At 40.3% G+C, this 16,978-nt stretch overlaps 1 protein-coding gene across 1 annotated transcript in view; it reads left to right on the top strand.

The window, feature by feature from the left end:
• Positions 1–16,978, top strand: part of C7H11orf49 (chromosome 7 C11orf49 homolog) — an 85,115-nt gene that overhangs the window by 46,414 nt on the left and 21,723 nt on the right. The window lies entirely within an intron of this gene.

The following is a 16,978-nucleotide window of genomic DNA, read 5'->3' as shown; positions in this document are numbered from 1 at the left end:
GTTTGCCACTTCATCCTAGGAGTGTTATTGTAACTAGAACAACTGATACTATCTTTAACTTAGCATTACCTCTAGTGTCTTTGGGTTTTTTTAGTTGACCTTACCAGGTGAAGAGCACCAAGAAAGTACATGTGTGTCCTGTAGAGTTGTCCGGTATTCAGTGAAGCACTGTTGCCTGTAATGCATTTTACGATCTCACATTGTATCTTTAATATAAATAAAGGGAATATGCAAGACTGTATGTTCCACCACAAGGTGTGAATGGGTTGCCCAGGGCAAGCTGGAAGACTCTAAGTTGAAACCTGTTCTTCTAGCAATTGTACTTGTGTTACCTTGAAAGCAACATAATTTGTCTTTCTTTACAATCAGTTTTAAAATGGCTTTAAAACTAGAGTACTGTGCTTCACGGGGCTATGAAGTTCATATGTACAGTTGGTTTTTCCTACTTTGTGGTGGAAAAAGCTTCAGCTCAGTATTTAAGAGAAGGATAATCCTAGTGGTACAGTTTCTTGTGGTAAGAGCTGGAGAGGAAAAGAGACCTTTTCTGGCCATATGCCTAGGATGAATTGGAAACTGAAGCTGTTGACTTCTCTGTATTGAACGCATAGGAGACTTTCTTAATGCCTTTAATTAAAGCTGCACTACCATGTCAGCAGAACCTGATCTAATTGCTGGCTAGTGAGATACTGCCTTCTCACATCCTTGCGGCAGCTCCAGCACTTGTCCGATCTCGTGCTGCTCTGTCTCGGCATGCTAAACTGGCAGAAAACCGTTCCGTAGTTCTGCCGCTTGAGTTGGTTTTCTGCCGGCATAGCATGGGGCAAGGTGCCAGCGCGAGGTCACGCGAGGGGCGGGATGCGGAGTGTGGTACTCCGCAGCCGCGGCCCAACTCAAACGGCCTAGCACTTTATAAGTGCAAAAATCACAGTGTTGATAAACCTGGCCTTAAAAGACAGGTCACATTGCTCTGGATTGATACTTGGCCCAGTCTAATTAGGCATTATAATGAATATACTAATATTTTGTTTTAAAACCTCCTTTAGAGAGTAACACGCCTGTTGAGTTTATAGCCAGAAAGTACCATCAGGCCGTGTAGTCTGACCTGTATAGCACATCATTAAACTTCACTTAGTAACACCAGTATTGAGCCAAAACACTTTTGTCCGACTGAAAAATAATTTGCATATCTTCCAGAAGGGCATTCAGGTTTGATTAAGTCATGTGAGCCTGAAGGGGCCGAAGGGCCCCTGGGAAAAATAGCAGGAGGAAGCAGTCAGCTGTCGGTGCTGCCAGAGCAATTAGGCTGGCCCGCAGCCCTCCCCATGAGGTGCCCAGCTGTCACGGGAAGGAGGGCTGCCGGGATAGCCCGCTCCGCGACACCTTCCCGGTGTGCTCACCCTGCTTTGGGACACGGGCGGGAGGCCCGGCCGGTGTGTGGCGCTTCTGCAGGCGGGCGGTAGGGTGGCCCTTGGGCACGCTCGTGTGCTGCCGCCACCGCTGCTGAGAAAACTTGCGATGGTGGAAGGGCCAGGTGGGAAAGAAACTGTCCTGACGGGGCGGGGAAGGTTGTTTGCTGGGTAACTTTTGGTTTGTCGGAGGTCAGAATTTACTAAGACTTACTTGGGTTTGAACTGAAAAGTATCATTAGGGGCTAGTAAAATCAGAATTCTGAACACGCTACCATCTCAACTTGTGGCGATCTTTAACAATGCGTTTATCTTCACATAAAAAAAAATCTTTTTTTAAGTTTATGAAAATTATGTTATTTAAAGTATTTGAATCATATGTTGAAGGGAATTTCTTATCCTTCTTTTTGATAAGCCAAGTAAATGATCGCGTTGAGCCTCTCTCGGTGAGGCATGTTTTGTAAGCAGGTGATCATTCTTGTAGCCCTTCTGACTCCTTTTCGATTCACACCATCATTCCTGAGTTGTGGGTATTTCAGATTGGTCAGAGGCTGGTAACTCAGCCTCTCTCTTGACATTGTTGTGTTTACTCATCTGAGGACCGTAATACTCTCCTGATTATGTTATTCTGAGCATTTGTGGTCGCCTTCCTCTCCACTTGTCTTAACTGTTTACCAGGTGGAGCCCCCTGCATTCTTTGTTTCTAGATACAGGGTTTCATGTATGAGGATACTCTAAGCTAGGTGGGAGCCAGCTATGTCAACTATGTTACTACTCATTCCTTTTAAATTTTTACTGTTTCCTCTGTTTCTTTTTGGCTCACAAATGTTATCAATAATTCTTGGTCTTTTCTAGGTCATTAATTGAAAAATTGCTTCAGAATGTGGAACTAAGGGGGTATTCTTGGGGATCCCAGGAGAAATACACCCTCTAAGTAGTGATTCCTCATCTTTATTTTGAGATATAATGGTTATCATGTTAATGCGTGTGGTGGTTGGTTTGAACAATTCATATATTTAATCACAGCCCTGTTCAGTAGAAAGTGTAGTATCTCTCAAAGGCTGTTATTTGATGCTCTTTTACATTTAGACTTTGAAAAAAAATTTAGAATTTGAAAAGATTCGTTAATACACCAAGAATTTTTTTTGTTGTTGTTCGTTGCTATTAGTAATTAACTGATGAAGTCAAATATTTCCTGGTTGCGTATTATATTTGGGAGTACTATCAGGCTGGCCATGGTACAGATGCCTAGGTTACCTCAACCGATGGCAGCACTTTAGGCCTTATTTTGACCCCATCCTTGCACCCATTGGTATACTGTGTGCTTCTCTCAGATAGCCACTTCAGTCAGAGTAATTCCCTGATCTTAGAATTTTTAAGTGCTAATGCGACTTCTGCTTTTATCCTACTCCTGTAAAATTTCCCAGGTGTTCCAGACTTTGAAAATCAATTCTCAGCAGTGCTGAGAGCTTGTCAGCCAATCCTCTTGAAAATTGACAGAGATTACAAACATCTGCTTTTAATTTTTTAATATGTTAAGTACCACTCCACTAACTGACATATTCCTAAATTATCGCTGAAATGGAAAATGTTTTGGATTATGCAGAAAAAGAAGGATGATATGTATTATATTAAATGCAGCACATGCTTTTCCTGAATGCTGCTTTATTTTTTCCTCCTATGAAGCAAAATGTCAAGAAGACTATCATTTCTCCAGTTTTCTCCTGATATGCATATGATTATCTTTGTAGTTTTGTCCCCTGACTTTTTTTTTACCTGTTTGATTTTGTTTCTCTTTCAAGTTTTCTGCAAATTCCTAGCTTCTCACTATTATTCGCTGCTGCCAGCAGACTCTTCGATTACATTGTGTTATTTATTTTTATACTGCTTACAAGTCTATGAAAGATATCTGTGCTAGTACTAGATGAGTTTTACTTGAATCTTCCGGTTGAAATATATCAGCAAGGTAGTTAAAATATTGTTAGTGTTTGGCAGAGAACATATTCTCTCCTATTACCTGAATTTCATCCTGGGTAGGCTACATGCCTTTTGGAAAGGAAAGTATGTGATATCCAATAAAGTATAACACAAGGATCTTATCCATAAAGATGTTTGGCACCACTGTGACAATGCAAGTTGTATGAAGTATGCAAGAATGATAGATGTTACTAAGAAACTAGGGAAAATGCTCTAATAGTGTAATGCTTAAGAACCATATTTGCATAATGGAGGAAATGATGATATAACTTACACAGACTTGAGGTAGATAAAGTTTTCTGTACGTTCCTAATTTTACCATTTTATGATATTTACAATGCTTAGCCATACAAATATAATGTTGTACTACTGTCATGTTTTTAAATGGCTTTTCCTTGGTTTTTTTTGAGATAAACAGTGTCTTACACTACTGAAAAAGTTAATTAATACTAGTTACCTTCCTATCCCATGTACCAAGCAAATTCCATAGCAGGTAGTTCTTCTTTGTTGATTTTATAACTTGTGCATGAAATTAGGCAACAGCTTGAACAAAGCCTTGGTATATCTTTTTGCATGACTTCCAAAACATCTGAAGGTGTAAACAAGGAAAAATTCAGTTTGAAACAGGAAATTGTAACGTAAGATGAGAATTTCAGTGCTTGGGCAGTACTGTAAAGTCTCTAGAAGGGTTATTATCTATAAGTTGGTTGATCCCTGCTCATCATTATTTTATTCTATTGCATGGAAAAATAGATTTTTAAACTGTGAAGATCTCAAAGCAGGTCTTTCTGTTTATTCGAGTTGGAGTGGTTTGTTGTAGTGCTGTTTGCTGTTCGTGAAGTTGAATAGTAAATCTTCTAAATACCAATAGAAACTGACAGCAAAGGCAAAATATGCCTTATGTTGGCATGTCGGTCCAAGTGTGGGTGGATTTTCAGGATTTTGAACTCTTCAGCTATTAACCTGCTTGCTGCAGAGAAGTCTACTCTGGTAATTGTAAAATTAATGATTACACTTTCAACCACTTGATAATCATGAGTAATTCTTAAAAAAAACCACCAAAAAAACCCCCTGAACCACCAAAAAAAACTTCAAAAGGGTAGGTACTCCCATTACTAGGGAAGAAAATTGACTTGGTTGGAAAACCTTAAGGCAGGCATGTTATTTTTGAAGGAGATGCACCTTTCCAAGTCAAATACAAACGCATAAGAGAGACAGGGTGGAACTAGCTGCATCTAATGACTCTCTTGCCCAGAGCAAGGGATGTTCCTATCTTATTTAATAAAAGCATTTAAAATGCAGCCTCTGAATGTTACAAAACAGAGGATTGTACACCATTGCTAAGTACTAAAGTGACTGGTTAAAGATTCATTTGTCCTTAATTAAGATGACCCTAAAATTCTTCATATGGTGGCTACTGGAGGATATAATTGGAGGCACCTGGCACTTGCTCACTAACTTTAGCTCAAGATTTTACTCTTGTAAGAGATTCTTCAGTAGATAAATTCAGAATGATTTATCCTTTTAATTCTCTAGCTTTAATAACCATAAGCAATTTCCTTAATGATTTAGAATTGCATGATGCAGGAGATAGTTAAACTTACTCTCCAAGAGATTAGTTTCCTCCTTTTTCACTAGTGTTGACTTTATTATTTAAAAAAAAAAAACAAAACATGAATATTATGGATTTCATTTGATTTTTCTAATTCAAGTGCTATCAATTGTGAGATACTGCCTGTCACTGTCCTGTTTGCTGTGGAGTTAGGGACATTTTGTGGATTACATTCTGAGGAAGGTGACGCGTTGCTTTCAGACACAGGAGAAAAAAGAAGAGAGCTTTACTGGAAGTCCTGTGGCCAGCTGTTCTACAAGGTGGCTTGCAAGGAAACTGCTTCTTCCCAAGGAAGGCAGTGGAGCCTTAAGCTAGATAAGGACTTCTGGGTTGCTGCTGGTGAGGGAAGGAGTAGTCCTTGGCCTCCTCTCTGCTCCTAGTTTTCTTCCCTTTCTTTGTGGGGTGCAGTTAGCTGTGTAATGAAGACAGCACAGAGCTGACCCAAACAAAAAATTACCTGGAAAAATGAAGTTACTTTTCAGTTTAATCAGTTTCTTGTCCCATTCACAGTGGGGCTGTACAGGCAGCTGTGCTGGCGTGAAGATGGGAATGAGAGGCAGGGAGGAGAATAGGATTGCCCTTCTCAGTAGATGACCCAGCATAAAATCTAGGTTTGTATTACAACTTTGCTTGGTGGTGATATAAAGGGCCTAGCAGGCCACACTTGGTCTTAGCACCATAAAACTTCTCATCCTTAGAAAACAATTTATATATAACTTCAGATCTCTTGGTTACAGCTGTAAGCGTAAGCTATCAACAGCTTGCTAAAATTGTCTTGTCTGGCTTTAACTGCGTGCTGAAGTGCAGGAGCCAAAGCAGAAAGATGACTAGCATATTGGCTCAAATAACATTTTACTGAAAATACTGTGGTTGCAGGTATTTTGAGCTTCCTGAACTTTCAATACAAAAAGTATTGTGGATGCTTAACCCACAGATATTAATTCCTCTGGGGTATAGGTCCCACCCTTTTCTCAGTTTATGGTTCTTATGCTTATCCCGAAGTTGTCAGAATATTTTTTCCACTTTTTGCAAAAGCCCGCTTAGCCAATGAAGCAGCTTTTTTTCTTTTTCCTAACTTTCTGATGTACATTAGAATTTGCTATACATATAGAGTTTGACTGAAACTCTACCTGTTTTACTCAAACTGTAGATGTAGTGAAGCTGCTTTGACAAACAACTTTACTATCTCTCTGCCCTTCTCAAGCTGTGAAAAAGGCTGCAGGGGAACCAAGAACGTTTGCCAAAACTTTCTAGCCGAATGCCTGAACGTGGTGCTCGGGCACAGCAGGCTCAGTCTGAGTCAGACTGACAGTGCTTCTAGGATAATTGTTTCAGATGTAAAAATCTGTGGAAGGATAATGAAAGCACCTCTGCCGGCTGCAAGTACATTAGAATAACAGAGCAAAGCACACCACTGCAGACAGTCAGGAGACTAACATTCATCAAGGTGTTCGCCTGTATTTTGTATTGAAGCTTCCCAAAACAAACAAAACCACTGAAAACATTCATCAAGCTACTACCAGCGGTTCCTTCGCCTTGACAGTACCAGCTCAACTGAGAGCAGGTTAGCCTGAGGATTCTTGCTCTTTACTAGGTAATGCTATCTCTTGCACTCATCTTCTGAGCGCATCCACTTGTATTAAAGTGCCTTTGTGTGGCAATACTTGAAAGCCTTTTTCAGAATTCATTGTGCCCCATGTTTTTTGACTGAACTATTTATATTAAAACCATTTCTGCTTCCCTTGCCTGTTCTCTCCCTTCCCTGTTCTTCCCCCTCCTTTTTCCTGAGTAACTGTAGGGTGAGAAAAGAAGCAGTTTTGCATTTCAGTACAGTTAATGTAGCCAAGAGGTTTGTTCGTTGCCACTTTGTACTTTCAGGCAAACGAGAAAATTTAGATTAATAGGTTGTTTATTCTTTTGCGTGTTCCTCAAATCAAAGGCACTGGATTGCATTATTAAAGAAGTTTTATGTGGCAGGCTTGGAACTGTCCTCACTGAGCTGTACATGAAGAAAAATGACTGCTTTTCATCCCCCACTCATTATGCAAACTGGCACAGGAACACTGTTAAATGCAGTATCATGTACTGTCGCTTAAAGACCTTCCTTCTGTACAGCTGATGTTGGGCTCCAGTTTCACAGGATGATCTGTCTTGGAACAGGCAAGGAAAACCCTAGAAACAGAAACACATATGTCCTTATATTTTAAAGATTTAAATATTAACCAGTTTAATAAAAAGAGGTTTTGTTTAGAACACTAGTGACTGTCTGTTTCACAGTGCTCTCAGATCTCTTAATTGGGGATTCTGTTCATTTGTTTCTCATCCATTCAGTTAGTAATAATGCACAATTAGGCTTTCAGCGATAATCTACCCAGCCAGATTAATGAGGAAAATACTCAACATTATTTTGAGACCGGACCCATAACTGAAGGATCTAGCTAGTGTTGGGTAGTGACTAAGTGCATGACTGTCCTGTGGATGTTCTGTACTGAATGGGCAATAGCATATCTCTGGGTCTTGATTATTACATTAGGTACTCTAATTCCCTTGGCATTCTGTGACAGAAGAGTCTCTCTTGACCCAAGGCTTTCTGCTTGGAAAGTGAAAAGTCTGGAGGGTGTAATTTAAGAGAAGAGGACAAGATTGTGCCTGTCTTATGTAAGTAAGAGGAAGTAAGTTGTTTTACCTTATAGGTTCTACTTCAGCTTCAGGACAAGAAAGGCAAAATTGCACACTCAGCACTGCAATTCATCATCTTAAGAAATGGGAAGACCTCTGTTGTGTGCCACACACCAGCATCTCCAGGTGTACAGTGGGGAGTAAGCAGTGCCACAGTTACCAGACTGGGCAGGCTGCTGAACTTGCCTTGTGTAATAGTAAATATTTTTCTTCTTCAGTCTCAGACCTGATGCAGGATGGAATAATTATGATTTTTCTCATTGCATGCTGGGTTCCTGATTTTGCAGTCCCTTTGTCTGAACTAGAACCCTCTTGTTGGTCTGTCTGGAACCTAGTTCCTGCACTTCCATCCTCTCTGAGTTACCAGGGCTAGGTTCTCAGTCTCCCTGGAGGAAAGGGTTTAAAGAAAACCTTTTCTGTAGGCTTGTTTATAAGACATACTGTCATCTTCCACCCGAGGATCATGCGGAGTTCCTCCAGCCACTTCCATATTTCACTCCTCTATGCTAGTTTGCCTCTGTATCACAGATCACTGAGCTTTCCTTGACAAGTAACCATCCTCTTTTTCCAGTGGATCTTAACACCTCTTGGGGAAATGAGTGTGCTGGTGCTTTGGTTTTTCCAGGTTTTATTTTTTGGTTTGTTCTCAGTCTCTGCATAGGAGAGCAGTGGTATCGTGTCTGCCTGAAACATGCAAACGTACTCATGTCTTGTTACTGCTGTCCAAGATTTTCAGGGATAGTGTAATCTTTGTCTGGTCTTTTTGTAACTATTCAATTTTCTGGATGGTTCATTTATGCCGTGTTTTCTATTCCCATGCAGGCCATGATAGCCAAGTTTGTAAAAGGATTATAGATCTCCATTTATAATGTTATGTATCAACTTCTAACCTGCTATAAAGTGCCTCAAACATGAATAATTACAGCACTGTATTCTTCTCCTATATTCCCAAGCAGGGGAGGAATTGTGACTGAATCCCAGACTTCCTATGTGCAGCTAGTGCTTTGATGAGTGACAAATCTGTGACTCCACTGAACATTGACACTTTTTGCAGAATATTATAAATATTTTTTATGTTTCTGCTTAATAATTCTAGATACTATTTCACCTGCTTAAATTTTACCCCTTCATTCACTGATATATTTTTTTTCCTTATAGCTTTTGGACATTATTGAGTCAGATGTGGCCATTTGCTGATATTATCACTAAATATTAATCTTTTTCATGTTGCCGACCAGAAGTATTCACACTTACAAAAATTAAAATACTGGAAAGATGAATAATAAATTATACTTGGTTTACAGATCATAAGTTATCTAGTCAAAACTGTTCTGACCCTATTCCTGTGTCGTATCTGAAGGCACATTATTGTAGCCACAAACTCCACTCCTGTATCTCCACATATTCCTGCTATACAAGGGAATTCTAGTAGTTGTATTATTTTCTTTTTTTTCCTAATAGGTATAACAGAAAGTATTTTTGGTGCTTCTTTTTAATATCGAGAATAGTTAACATCTTTACTCAGACGTTGAAACTAGAATCTGATCTGTTTAGCACTGGAGAGCTTTCAAATCTACACTATTTGTGTAAAGTCTTTGAGTGATACAGCAGTTCAAAAAGGCAAGATCAGAAAAAAAGCTCATTAAATTCCCAAATAATTCACTGATTTGTTGTTTCAAATGTTAACTGCAAAGTGAGTAATGATGATCTTCCTTGTGCTGTGGCAGTGGGTGCAGAACTGTGTGTCCTTCATTCAGCCAAAGTCTGTTCTGGTCACAGCTGTGTATACAAAGCTGCAAGTGAAAATGAGATGCACACATAAAGACGCTCAGTCTATTTCCCTTTGCAGCTCTCATCTTTTCCTTAGCAAACCCTAGAAAACATCCTCCTAAAAGGAAAGAGCAAAAGTAAATAGTGAGAAGATTTGTTTTTTCCCTTGATAAACATGTCATGTAAAGTGGCTTTCCAAACATACCCCATTTAGTGGAGATAATTTAGAAACCTTGAACTTCAGCATGGTTTGTTGCCCACCAGCATGGATCCTCAAAACCCCTGTTATTCCTGTCAGAGTTTCCAATTCAAGGAGCTGGTAAGTAAAATCTTGTTTTGGCATGTGGACCCAGGTTTTCAGGTCCAGAGAGTCACTTTATTTCTATAATAACTGAGAAGCTGTTTCTTGTAATTTGTATTTGTCTGCTGAACATCTCGGAGCTTTTTTGGAGATGGAATATTTTCTGCTTTCCTTTGGGATCCCCTATATGTTAATTATTTTATTTAATCTCGAATCTCTTAAGATCTAGCACTACTAGTTTCAGAGCTTTAGTACTGCATGTAGGTGGGGACTTGGAACAGCAAAGCCTGAAACAGATCCAGACAGGAGATAACTCATGTGAAAGACAACTGGAAGGATGGATGTTACCTTTAAACGTGGCATGAAAGTGAGTGGAATATGAATTAATACATTTATATAGCATCCCTTTTTTACCATCCACTTTGCCTAGAGTACTACTAAAATGCAGCTACATCTGATATAATGAGTTTAGATACAGTTCTTTTGCCAGAAACACCAGGAAGCAATTTTTTTCCCAACAGGGTAGCAGTATTATAATTGCATGGAGCAAATAGGACCTCAGCTTTTAAGCTCTGCGTTGAAAGATCCAGCACATTTCCTTTGAGTCAAGAACATATGCTGAAATACGTTACATTTAAGTACTTCTTAAAGCTATATTGCTGTATGATTTGCACCATCTGATTTTCAGACTTGCTCCATAAGTCTCAACATCGAATGGGAAAAGAAGGGCAAATGTTGCAGCAAATAAAAGGAACATGTGTTTTGTAAGCCTTCAATAGCTGGAGATGCTTAAAGAGCAGCTTTCATCTTGACTCCCACTCTGAGGGTTTATCATACTTGCGTTTCCATGATGGGGTTTTTTTGCTGAACAGTCAGGATATTGTTGCATAGGAGACAAAAAAATGTAAGTGAAACCACAAAGCATACAGTTGTGTTAGAACAATGTAGCTGAGGCCCCAGCTGCTGGTAGAGGTTAATACAGTGTTATTCACTCTGGATGGCCCATCTCAGCGTTGTCATTAAATGGGTTAGTCGGCAGTAACGGTATTTGGGGTTTTAGGACTCCTGCCATCTTTTATTCCAAAGAAGGACAGTCCTATGTCTTTCAGAGGTTGTGTTTTGTTTCTTGATTGCATTGGCTTCTCAGTAGCCTACAACACAGCTGCAATCCATCCAGGAGCTTCCGCAAAATACGGATCGTGCTTCCTTTAGGAGAAATCACTCATGTGTCATATTTGGTCAGAATGATTTGCTCACTATACTAAGCTATCATCCCACCACTAATCAGTTAAGAGATATTCCTTTTTATTGCTTTTGCCATAAAGACCCTTGCAAAGATCCTGGAGAGCATGACCTCGTTATGAGGCTGAAAAAAGATTAAACAGCTGAACTCTATTTATTTTCAGTTTCTACAAGCCAGGATTACAGTATGGCTTCATCTCTACATTTGTCCTCCAGTAGATGGACTTTTTTTCACCCTCTAGAAAGCCCTGTGCAGCAACAACAAGGAAGTGTCCTTTTTGTTTCTGCAACAGGAGTTGCTCTTTTGTCTAGTTTTTTACACTTCCTTGGTTACCATAATATATGCATACTACCCGTGTTGGGGCATAATGCTGGAAGATTTAGGGCATTTACTTGAACTTCCCTCCAGGAAAATGCTCTTAACTTTGTGGTTGGTGGTAGATGGTCCATGGAAGTGTATTATTGTAAAATACGTGACATTTAAGTTAAACTTTGACAAAGATGCACGATGTCAATGAGAAACTTTCAGGATTAATGGTCATCTGAAGAGTTTAGGACTTGCAGGGCTGAAGCTGAAGGAATGTAAAAAAAAAAAAAAAAAGCTTTGTTTCATATTTTAGAAATTAATATCTGGGTTATATTCTTATAAAATGTGTAATTCTTCATGTGAAATAGAGAAAACTAACTTATTTCCTTCTCTCTCTTCTTCCCAATCTTTTTAAAGTCATTACGTTTTTTAGGACACACAGCTCACTAGGGTATTGTAGGAGTTAAAATCAAGAGACATTACAGAACCTTAGCCAAAAGCATACCCTTAAAAGGGGTAGTTGGGTGCCTTGTTTCAGATTTCTGTTAGTGCATTCATGCTGTTCTGCATTCAGACCAGTTCTGTAGTGGTGGTCATTTATAATCATTAATCTAGCTCATTGATATTGTAATGGGCTCCAAACATTCTCTGTGGAGCTTACATGCTCCACTGCATTTCCTTCTAAATAACTAATGATGACTTCTTCAGTCTTGTAATTAACCAGATTACCTTCCTCCAGCCAGTTTTCTTATTGGTTTGAGGTTCGTTTTCTTCCTAAGTTTTTACACTCATTAAAGAGTCTCAGTATCAGTGTGTTTGAGAGCATTTTACATAACTGAACCACACTGCCCAAGCATGGGTCCAGATACTGCAATACATACTTTTATGAATAGAGGCTTTAACTGTTGACTCAGAGGCTCCTAAGAGCAACATCCTTTCTTTTTTGGACTGTTTTTCTCAGCATTATAATTTGTAGAAGAAAATCAGAGAAAACTAGCCAGCAGTCTGAGTGCTTGGAATTATACTGTGTAGCCTGTATATAAACATATGTATAAATCTGCCATGCAGTAAAGTCCAAGAATGGCCAAGACTATGAATGGCTTTCAGTTCTTAGAAGATTCATGTTTAAGTCAGGTAGTCAAATTGTTCCAGATGAACACAAGTGCACAGAGAAAGATGTGCTAGACCATTCACTGCTTTGTGGATCCCAACCAGCTTCTGCAGTTTCAACCACAGTGAGTTGACTGCTTTGCGTAATTGCATATTGGTGTTGCTCTTGGTGGCATGTGGGATTCTCCGTTCTTCGCAAGACTGAACTTGTCTCTTTCATGATTGGGCTCATGGTGGACAAGTTTCAGAGAAGCAGCATCAGAGTGCCTGCTGTGATGACAGCTGTTGGTGAAGGTGCAGTGAACCATTCAAAACTTTGCAGTGGATTATTGAAGAGTCTGTGTGGAGCAGGGGGAGACACACAAGGCCATCCTTAATTGTGATCTAGATTATGCTGAAATGTTTTGTCTCTATTCCATGAGGTGTTTGTAGCAACAGCGCTGTTCCTTGAAAACCTTTTCCAAACCACCCATTGAAAAAGGAGAGTCCAAAACATTTGTTTCGTTCGTGGTTCTGAGAAAATTGTTGATCATTGCACTTCATGCTTTTACATGCCAAGTTGAAGTCTGAAGCACCTGGGAGATTCAAGGTGTTTGAAAATACATGATTCTACTGGAACTGGTTCACTGGAACCTTTCATTGGTGTTTCTTGGAAAGGTTGGGCAAGGAAGAAACTGGACGGCAAGGAGATCTTTGATCTTTGATTGCTACAGCAATCTGCAGCATTTCCATAGTTCATTGTATGTCCTTCTTAACCTCTACCTCCTTCTCTTTTTGAGCCAATGTCATAGCTTGCTTCTGCTCCCTGACCCTGCGTGTGTGACACAGATGAGCTGTCTGCCAGCTAACTGTATTTCATGGGGCTCCCAAAATAGAAAGGAAAGACCTAACAGTACCTGAAGACTGCGTGCCTCTCCCTGGCCACAGTCCCCTTACTGTCACTAGACCTTGTACATATCTGTAAGGTCCTGTGTTGCATGAGATGCAGCTGTGTACCACCTGCCCATTTACTCTGCCCGTCTCGTGATGTGTAGCTATGAATTCTTCAGTTGTTTTGAAGATCTTAAGCTTAATGACAACTTGTTTTCTTGAATAGAGGCTGATCCACATCTTGTCTAAAGGTTGCTGCTGCTGTTTGAGAGCTTGGGGAAATGCTGATGGTCCCCTCCAGTGAAGTGTTGCTGGCATTCCTGTACTTCACTCTTGAGATTGCTGTGGGTCCCGTTTCAAGTGGTTGAGCAGTCTGCCCCCCAGATGGCCAGAACTCCAACAGGAATGTTTGCTCCTTATTGTTTACAAGACCAATTAGCTCTGGCGTTGGATTGATTATTTTCTCAATGACTGACTGTGAACTCCTCAAAGTGGGGAAAAATCAATTGTTGAACAAGATAGAAGCAGTCTAAACCTATTAGTTCACCTATTGCTTGGAAGATCTGCTAGTTACATCTTTATTGACATTACAGTGAAAGGAAAACACGGTTTCATGGTTGACACGTACAATGAATGTCAAACATCACAGCATTTCAGTTATAAATTACTCCCACTCTAAAACTGTACCTTACTTCTAGTTTTCTAGTTTATCTGTCTTAAGAGTCAGTGTTGTGTTGGTTTGGTTTGGTTTTGCTATGCCTGTATTTGGTAAATTAAAGTGCCTTTTGTTATCTGATGTCATTTCTCATGTAGCTACCTACAGACCAAGGTTTACCAGGGGTGATCTCTGCTGTTCCACAGGCTTACAGTTACCCAAGAATATACAGCATATTTATAATCACACTTAACTTCAGATGTTAGGACATTCTTAAAATTTCTTACTTGGCTTTTTAATGCCTCTGAAACATGAGGGGAAGTCATACATTTTCATATTGTAGTCCACAAAACTAGCCTCTTTGTTTGCTTCAAGCCTATGTCCTTTGGAGAAGGCTAAATGTCCTTTTGGATCATACTCAATGAGCAGAGCATGGTTTTAGGATTGTATGTGCTTCCGAATATGCACAGAATTATCTTTGCAAATGTTAAAGAAAGCAGCTTGGAGAAAATGAGGTGTCCATGTAGTAAATAAAGTTTAAGCCAGTAGTTTAAGCCACTATTTGATTGCTGTAGTCAATAATGTACTGGAAAACTTGAACCAGTCTCTTTTGTTTGTCATCTTCTGTTTTCTTTTTTCTACTTCTGGAAATACTGACAGAAGTTGTGGCAGCTTCTCCTTTCTTAGTGTTTGCTGTTCTTGCACTTTGGGAACTCTGAATTCTTTAAGCTCCAACTTCATTCAAAGTCCCATCCTACAGTTAAAGCAAGAAATTGAAGAGTTAACAATGTCTTTCGGTGTTGCATTAGGTGTAGTTTTCAGGTTCCCAGAGTAGGTGGAAAGTCCAAACTTGAGTAATGTTTCAGGCTGTCTGTGGATTCAGGAATACCACGCTGCGTCAGTTAAACTCTTCCACTATTGGAATATTTTCTTTACAACCATGAGAGCTGAGAACTTTTTTTATGTTTCTAATGAAAGTTCAAATTTTTCAGTTTGTGGATGTGCCATGCTAGCCACATAAGCACGCCAGATGATAGCCTTGGACTGTACCTTTGGCACAGCTCGTCCTCCCCCGAGTAACATTTCACTCAAAGCTGAAGTAACGCTGCCACATGAAATGTTTGATGCTGAAGGGTAATTATGGGGAATCTGAAAGGGACTAGAGGATGATTAGAGTTTGTATGAACAGCAAGATTCTGGATTTTGGAGATAGAATTGGAGCAGTTCTGTATAAATTCATTTTTTTGTTTTTGTTAATCTGGCAAGTGGTTTATTGATAAAAGGGCTCAAGATCAAAGAGCAGAAAAACAATCACCACCTAAAGGATTTTACTCTTTAAAAAACCCCTGTAGCTCATTCAAAAGACGGTGCTGCTGGAAGCTTGCCCATATTAGGCCCACTTTAAAGTTCATTTGAACTGTCCGGATTCTCTCTTCTTCATTCTTCACATCAGCTGCAGCTGAATCTTTTCCTTCTTACCCGAGTGCCTCAAAACCGGCTTTCAACCTCACCGCAGTGCTAATCCCCTCGAACCGCTCTCTCCGGCAGCACTCACGCAACAAATCTCTCTAGGTCAGTCTGCTTAGCTCTCCGCTGTATTTGTCCTGAGTCTGACACAGGTTGTTCCAGGAGGCAAATCTCACTGTATCTCTGACACTCTTTTTCATTTTATAAGCTGGGTCTTTTTACCTGTTGTCAACAGGAGTCACCTAACTCTGCTGTTTGCAGCCGTGCTCCTTTTGTAGAGCGTAAAAAAATCTTGTTTGTGAAGACTGGGTGCCTGCAGCAGCGCCCTTACATCTGGCAGGATTTTGCTAGTACTCTCATAGGTCCGGAGAGGCAATCCAGGGTGCCACCAGTGCTGCAGGTACGCTCCTGGAAGACACACACCCCACCCCACCCTGAGCCAAACTGGCAGCTCTGTGCGTTCTTCAGTTACCCCATCTGCTCTTGCTGTCTCGTGTCAGCCACGAGGTCTTCTGGGGTCCTTTCCTGAGGGTGCCTGGGGATCCCTTCTGGGAGGACCTAAATTGTATCAGTGGAAAGAGTAGATGGGGTTTGTGGATAACCTGAACTCTCTGCCTGCTTGGAGATAGTAAGGATGCCAAAAGTTCTGTCTTAAAAAACTTTTTTAAAAAGTTCTGTCTTTAAAAAAGTGTGTCTAATAATAGAATGTTCACGAACTGTCTTAGCAGGTGTGGTGCAAGTACACGCAGTAAAGCTGAACCTGCTTTTAATTAGTAGGATCATTAATCCTATGACAATGCCTTGCATACATCCTGGACTTTAAGAATTAAGACATCCTAAGCAGGGAATTACCTGAACCTATTTAACAGTTTATCCCTGCTGAGGAGGGGAGGTTCAGCTCTCCTTCTCCACCTTCTCTCTTCCCTACACCCGGCCGTGCTCTTCCACAGCTTGCTTTGCCTGAGCTTCATCAGGTATTTCTAAGAGTGAGTGCAATTCGCTAGCCCAGGGAAAAAGTTGAATTTTCTCAGCAGGGGCCTATGAGTGCCAGAGCTGGGACAAGGGGTGGTTCAGAACCATGCGGCCAGCAGCAAGCGAGGGGACAGGAAAGAAGAGAGAGAGGAGTGAGACCTGCCCCTTTCAGCAGGAGTAAAGTTTTAGATTGGCTTAGCTGCTGATTGAATTTCACCGTCAGGAAGGCAGAGGTAAAACATCCACTTACTAAAACTAAGAAAAAAAATAATTTTTTTGTTAGTATCTAATGGGATAGAGCCAGCCGTTGGTACAAAGCCACATAGTCTTTTAAAGCCGCTTATGTCCAAGACTCCATGTAAAGCACAGATTCTTATCTTGAGCCATGAAACAGATTTGACCATTACCCTCTTTAAGCTGTTCATTAGAAAACCTTCATTTAAAAAATGAAGTTGGTTTTCAGGTAACCTGGCCGAAATCTTCGGCTTCTAGTGCATTTTCCTGTCACTTAAAAGTAACAAGTGGGTGTGTCTCAGTTTTCTTCTGATTTTCCTCCATTCTTAGGACTGTTTTCTAACAACTGTGGGAGCTCTATGTGCACTTCAAGAGC

This window comes from Falco naumanni, chromosome 7 (assembly GCF_017639655.2).
Source record: "Falco naumanni isolate bFalNau1 chromosome 7, bFalNau1.pat, whole genome shotgun sequence".
In the NCBI taxonomy this organism is placed as follows: Eukaryota; Metazoa; Chordata; class Aves; order Falconiformes; family Falconidae; genus Falco; species Falco naumanni.
This window is presented reverse-complemented; position numbering and strand designations above follow the sequence as displayed.